Below are 7721 nucleotides of genomic sequence, written 5' to 3' on the forward strand. Positions count from 1 at the left end.
TCCTTTGGACTTTACAGACTTGACCAACACTTAAGACAGAAGACAATGTGTCATCAGCCAAATGAATTATCTCAATCACAATAGAGTGAATTTGTTTTGGCTCTTCTATTTCTCATTGCCACAGGAAGGGTTTCATTTTAGTTAATAATTTATTGTTCTGGAATGTTGTGTTTAAACTCTCTCCAACTCCATTTCACTAACTCACTTAAGATTGTGCTCAATCCAAAACAAATAAAATAATAAATACAAAAATCTTGATCCATGTTATCCCAGAATGATGTTAGAATGTTCCAAAGTTAACATGATCATGGTCACAAATGTATTTATTTGATTAGTGACCTAGAAATAGTGCAGGATCTTAAATATTTTATTTATTTCCAGGTTTAAAATGTATTACTTTTGAATCCCAGACTTAAAAGTAGAAGACCTAGAATAGCAGAATGTGACTCTAACGTCTAACTTCCCTGTTGTGCAGGTATATGCAGTAACATGAACTATAGGTTACGACATACTTACATAAGCTCTAAAATTATACAAAATTTGCCTATAAAACCAAACCAAATTTATGGGTGATTCTCAGATTACAGGCAAATTTCTTTCTCTGGGATGTATTTATAGGAATAACACATTTCATAACTATTTTAAATGTCCATAGTCATTTTAGACAAAGACAGATCTAGAATTTGTGTATGTGTTTGTGTCTTAAGATATATATATATATATATAGGCTAGAGAATCAAATAACAACAACAAAATAACAAAATAATTTATTCTCTTGCAGAAAATGTAAAGACTTATTACATTTAAAACGTGTTTTTATTGGCATATAGTTTTCTTAAAAACAACTTGCATCTGTAGTTTTAGGAATGCATGTCTTATATTAAACAGCAATATGACATTGTATAAACTTTCCGTTACACTAACAGAATGGGGATGTAATGCAACAGCGCAAAAAATAGTAGGAAGAAAGGTGTAATAATCGAGCGCTGGTGCGGAGTCACGCCCGTTTCACACATACTCCGTGTGCAGTGCGTATGCGGTACGTATGCGGTGCGTATACGGTACAGGAGCAGCACGCGCTATAGTGCTTTCACATATGCTGCGTTTGCAGTGCGCTACTGATCCGCAGTTTCTGTGTGCCACAAAATCAAAAATGTGTAAGTAATTTTGATTTTAAATCCAAACGTTAACTTTGACATTGAAAATTAATTTTAATCATTGTGATTCTTTGTTTTACATGTAGTTTGAGTTGTTGACAGAAGAAAAGCTATCGCGCTATATCTGTTGCTAAGAAGGAGAAGAACGAGACGCATTTGCGTTCACTCTGTCTTTTTTTAGGGTAAAAAAATCATTTATGATGGCATAATTGACCCTGTAATTTAGTAACTGTAGAACACATTAACTGAAATTATGCATATATGATGAAATTATTACAGTTTCTTGTCAATCTATGTCTATTTTAATGTGAAAAATGTGCTGCCACTTTAATTCAGTGCGGTGCAGCACAGCAAAAATAGACTCGGTGCGGAAACCATCACTGCACTAGCTTTCACACTGCACGCGGATGCAGTCCGTCGATCCGTTCCAGTTGCGGTGCGTATACAGCAGTGCAGCGATGGTTTCCGCACCGAGTCTATTTTTGCTGTGCTGCACCGCACTGAATTAAAGTGGCAGCGCATTTTTCACATTAAAATAGACATAGATTGACAAGAAACTGTAATAATTTCATCATATACGCATAATTTCACTTAATGTGTTCTACAGTTACTAAATTACAGGGTCAAGAAAAACAAAAAAGTATGATTATAGTCCCAAAAGTTGCAAAATGCCATCATATATGATTTTTTTACCCTAAAAAAAAAGACAGAGTGAACGCAAATGCGTCTCATTCTTCTCCTTCTTAGCAACAGATATAGCGCGGTAGCTTTTCTTCTGTCAACAACTCGAACTACATGTAAAACAAAGAATCACAATGATTAAAATTAATTTTCATACTTTTTCAATGTCTTAAACAATGTCAAAGTTAACGTTTGGATTTAAAATCAAAATTACTTACACATTTTTGATTTTGTGGCACACAGAAACTGCGGATCAGTAGCGCACTGCAAACGCAGCATATGTGAAAGCACTATAGCGCATGCTGCTCCTGTACCGTATGCGGTACGTATGTGTGAAACGGGCGTTATCCGGGAAACCTCTCTGCAAAGAATATAATTTCAATTTAATATTTCAAATAGTCTAAAATTGCAATCAATGTTTAATGTTGGAAAATAATTTGGGGTAATGTACACTGTACATCAAGATCCTGATCACCATATTTCCCTGTATATGTTGTGACAATGACCAGTTCACCAGACCATTCTTGACACTGTGTATCATCCTTTATTACACAGCTCTTTTGAATTTGATTCTGATTGCGACATCCTGCTGTCTAGGTAAACAGGGTTAGGGTTAAGCTTACACAATAAAGCAAGACACCTTGATTTTAAACTTTGAACTTTAATTTTTATTTATTTGAACTAAAAGTTAAAATGAAACTGGAAAAAATAAGTGCATTTCAAATGTGTTGTTCAACTTTTTGAAAGATGGCTTTACAACAATTGTAAACATCTCTCTGGCAGAGAAGCTTCATACGTGCATTCTCTACCCATCGGGTATTTCATTATCCAGGAAAATATTTCATGTGTGTGAATAAATTAGTTTTGTTCCCTCCTTCACCATTAGGGTTGCAGCGGTATACCGGTTTCACGGTATACCACGGTTTGAAAATGGACAGTTATCATACATGTACATTTGCTTGTCTACGGTATTGAGAAAAAAATGCAACCGGACAGAGAATCTCACGTGAATGTTCGCATCTCCTTTATTCCTTGTCTGCCTGTCAGACTCGTCATCTTGCGACACACGCGTGTGCGCAGCGGAGAAAATGTCTGAGAGAAGCGAGGCAAGGGGGTCTGACATGAGTTTGTGTGTGAGTTAAAGCAGTGTTTCTCAACTGGTCTATTCGGACTGGGTCGCGGACAGCAGGGAAAGAACAATGCCATGGTTCTCCCATTGAAGATATTTCGGCGGCCGCCCAAGTGATAGACTATTGAGGACTGCCGACGCAGATTTAATGATAATCTCGCAAACAGCTAAAGCAGACATGGGCAACATACGGCCCGTGGCTCATTTATCGGAAAACGTTTTTATTTTTCATTGGATATTTCAGTTAACTTGCATTGGGACCTGTAAAGGGATCAATGAAAAGGAGGAGGCGAGAACCGGCTTGATGATATAAATAATGGTTTAATGAACAACTTAAAAGACAACATAAACACACATGACGGACATGTCCGTAAACGATCTCTCCCTCCCGCACGATCCCCTGCAGTCGACCTTTATCCCTCAGAGGCTTAATTAGCCTAACACGGGACCGGGTGTGTAGGATCACGACCCGGCCCCGCCCTCCACCCTGCCACATTCCTCCCTCGTTCTCTCAGGCTGGGGAGCCCCCGGCCTGACGTACACCCCCCCTCTTTCCATGGGGGAGGGCATGCTTTAAGTCTAGTCTGCCGGCAGGTCATCCCCGTCTAGCTGGACGAGGGAGGGGACAAGGGGAGGGAAACAGAAATAATTAAAATGGGGGGGGGGGGGGGTACTTCCTGTAACAGTGTAGTACCCCCCCAAAAACTGTCAAATTTAAAAGAAAAATTTAAAAGGCCAACGCAGAGCGACAGTGAGAGAGAGAGAGAGGAGAGAGAGAGATGAAAGGGATCAATGAAAAGGAGGAGGCGAGAACCGGCTTGACGATATAAATAATGGTTTAATGATAAACTTAAAAGACAACATAAACACACATGACGGACATGTCCGTTAACGATCTCTCTCTCCCGCACGATCCCCTGCAGTCGACCTTTATCCCTCTCAGGAGGCTTAATTAGCCTCATACGGGACCGGGTGTGTAGGATCACGACCCGACCCACCCTGCGCCCTGCCACAGGACCTAACGCGTCTCCATAAGCGTTTAACATGCCAGATGAGAGACCAAACACCCCCAGTTTGAGATTTATACTTGCGCAATTGGAAATATTCCTCCTAATGTAATACTTATTTTGTGCAATCTGGCAACCATACACGTCTCGCTTTCTCCTTTGAACAAACTTGCCGATCTGTTGTGCAATATTCTGCTCCAGGAAAAGTGTTATACAGTATATACTCTGTGTCCATTCTTGAGGCTGCTTGTGATGTTTGGTGCTACTAATTTTGCTGGTAAACCTTCTCAGTGATTAAATTAAATATAAATGTAGATCTCGGCATCATTGACATGCAAGCAAAAGCAAGCCAGAGAAGAATATGTATATGTATTTTTTTATTTGTGCAAAGTAAACTCGCCCGCTTTGCAACAAACATTAAAAGTTCTATAAATTTATTTTATTTTATTATTATTATTACTGAATAATAAATTAACAGGGAAGTAGAGATGGCAAAATAAATGTATAAGCTCAGCCTTTATTCAGTTTTTTAATGCCTGATAGAAAAGTATCTATCTTTGTAGAGCAATACAATATTTTAGGCAATTGCAGAATAGTCCCATTAGTCACAGATACACTTCAGAAAATTGAGTACAAACTATTTCTGGGCTTAAAAGATACAAAAACCAAATCAATGCAGAACATTGTATCTCAAAAGCAATAAAATGTGGCCCCCTATGCACTACTTAAAGCCTGATGTGGCCCCTTTACCAAAATAGTTAAAAATATTAATAATTACACACATCACCTTTACAAATTTAAAAGTAACTTATATTTTGACAAAATGTTTCAGATTCATGTGAAATAATCTAAAAGTAGAATCTATTAGACCTCATTTTATATCAACAGTGGCAGTTTTAGTTAAAGTTTTAAAATGTGTTTCAGCTAGTATTTATTTTTCATAAATACATTAATTTATTATTATTATTATTAATATTATTTAAGACTAGCACATTAACCATGGTAACGAGGAGCCTTTCCTTCTGTGTAATATGTGTATAAATATGTAATATTAGGTAACAAACGGGATAATAATGGGCTCATATAAGTAAATCTGCACTTCAACTTCCTGTAGATTCTGTTATTGACATCAACAACAAAAATAATGTCACTTGATGCATGTCCTTGAACTGGAAAACCATGAACAAAACTATGCAACCCCGGATACATTAAATACAGGTTATATTTAATCTATGGCATGTCGACACTTGATTTCTAATGTAAAATCTGACCTGAAGTAAAACCAGTTGAGAACCACTGAGTTAAAGGGACAGACAGGAGCAGTATATGTTCATTATTAATACTCATTAATAAGGACATTACATTAAAAGCTCACACAGCTGATGTTATTTTTTTTTTTGTAGTTAATTTAACATGTAAACTAATATGTTATAGTTACATGCTATTTTTAGCATGTTTATTATAATTCTGTTAGTTTCCTTATTTATTCTATTTATTTTATTTTCAAAAGGGAGACTTTTTTTTTTTACACTTCAATAAAATAAATGGTTTCAAGTTTCAATTATAATAAAGTGTTTACTCAAAAATAAATAAATAAATAAAATAACTCTTCTGTTTTCACTGATAATAGTAATTGTGTAATACAGTGAAACCGTGATATTTTCTGAGACGGTTATCATACAGTGAAAATCTCATACCGTTGCAACCCTATTCACGATATATATATATATCCAATTATTGGACCAAAAATCTCTAAAAATAAGCCACTACAATATAATTTGACTCTCGATGGATGTACTGTTACATCATCTTCAACAGCGAAGAACTTAGGTGTTATATTTGATACTAATCTGTCCTTTGAAAATCAAATTACCAATGTCTGTAGAACAGCATTCTTCCACTTAAGAAATATTGCTAAATTAAGGTACATGCTCTCTGTTGCGGATGCCAAAAAACTAATTCATGCGTTCATGACCTCAAGACAAGATTATAGTAATGCATTACTGGGAGGATGTCCAGCAAGATCAGTAAATAAACTTCAATTGATTCAAAATGCAGAAGCCAGAAAGCTAACGAGAACCAAGAAATATGATCATATTAGCCCCATTTTATCATGGTTACATTGGCTACCTGTTAAATTCCGTATTAATTTTAAAATTCTGTTAACTACGTACAAAGCTTTGAATGGTCTAGCTCCGCAGTACTTAAGTGACCTTCTACCACGCTATATTCCATCACATTCATTACGATCGCAAAATTCTGGCCTGTTAATAGTTCCTAGAATATCAAAACCCACAAAGGAGGTAGATCCTTTTCATATTTGGCTCCTAAACTATGGAATAGTCTCCCTAACACTGTTCGAGATGCAGAGACACTCCCTCAGTTTAAGTCTAGACTAAAGACTCATCTATTTAGCCAGGCATACACCTAATTTATCCTCCAACCCACAATTAGGCTGCTTTAGTTGGGTCTGCCGGAACCAGAAACCAGAGACATTGATCATGATTTATAACTCTGCAATAAATTGAATGGCATGTATGCTTATATTATTTTATTTGTTTCCCTGTCTCAACCTCGGGACTCCAATCCTGAGGTCACCAGAACCGGCTGGATCCAGCACCATTCCTGCTTTATGTTGGACTCCACTGCTATGTGTCGCTGAATGATGATGACTAAATGCAGCCGGTGCCAGCCAAACATCACTTCAGTCTATTATGATGGACTTCAGAGGATGAACTGATGCCAGCTCCAACCATAAGACGTGGGATACTTCATATGCCATTGTCTGAACCTTGGATTTAGGATGGAACACACCGAACCTCACCGAAATTACCGGCCAGGTTGAACTGCGTTTCACATCCCTGATCTCTGCCTGCATCACCTCGGTCTATTGATGAACTACTATCTTGAAATGGAATACATAGACTAACAATTGCCAACAAAAGACTTAATTAACAAGGACAATTGCATCTATGTGAACTTCTGCAGTTAATCCAGGATGGACTTCAAAGACATTGGTCATTAATATTACAGTTCAAACACAATCAATATTTAAACACTGAGCCTTAAACCTTACTTAGTTTAATAATTTTAAACCATGACTTTAACTATACATAAGTAATATTTACATTATATTCATGATGTTAGTCAGAGGGGAACTGGCCCCCACAGTGAGTCTGGTTTCTCCCAAGGTTATTTTTCTCCATTAATCAACATCTTATGGAGTTTTGTGTTCCTTGCCACAGTCACATTCAGCTTGCTCACTGGGGTTATAAATACAATTATTATTTCATTACTTATTATTAAACACGATTAACAATTGTATTTTATCTAATTACACAATGATAATTAATCAACATTATAGACATTACAGTTTTATCATCTGTTAATGCCTGATCTTCTGTAAAGCTGCTTTGAAACGATGTGTGTTGTGAAAAGCGCTATACAAATAAAATTGACTTGACTTGCATAAAATGTATCGAACTCTATACCCAGCCCTACTGCTGTCAAATGTTTTTTTGTGTAATGGTGCTAAACTGTGTAATTGACTGCTGTTCTTGGCAACTGAATTTCTACATATCTGCTAGTTTCATCTCTGTCGTTTCACTTCTTGGTCTCTTCTCACATAATACAATAGTTTCAGCTCAAATCATTGTTTCATGTTCATTTTATTTCCTGTTTTTAATGTCCACTTCACCTTGTCTGTGTTTAATTTAAGATAATGACTTGTTAGATAAGTTTTCTGAT

This window comes from Xyrauchen texanus, chromosome 31 (genome assembly GCF_025860055.1).
Source record: "Xyrauchen texanus isolate HMW12.3.18 chromosome 31, RBS_HiC_50CHRs, whole genome shotgun sequence".
Classification (NCBI taxonomy): Eukaryota; Metazoa; Chordata; class Actinopteri; order Cypriniformes; family Catostomidae; genus Xyrauchen; species Xyrauchen texanus.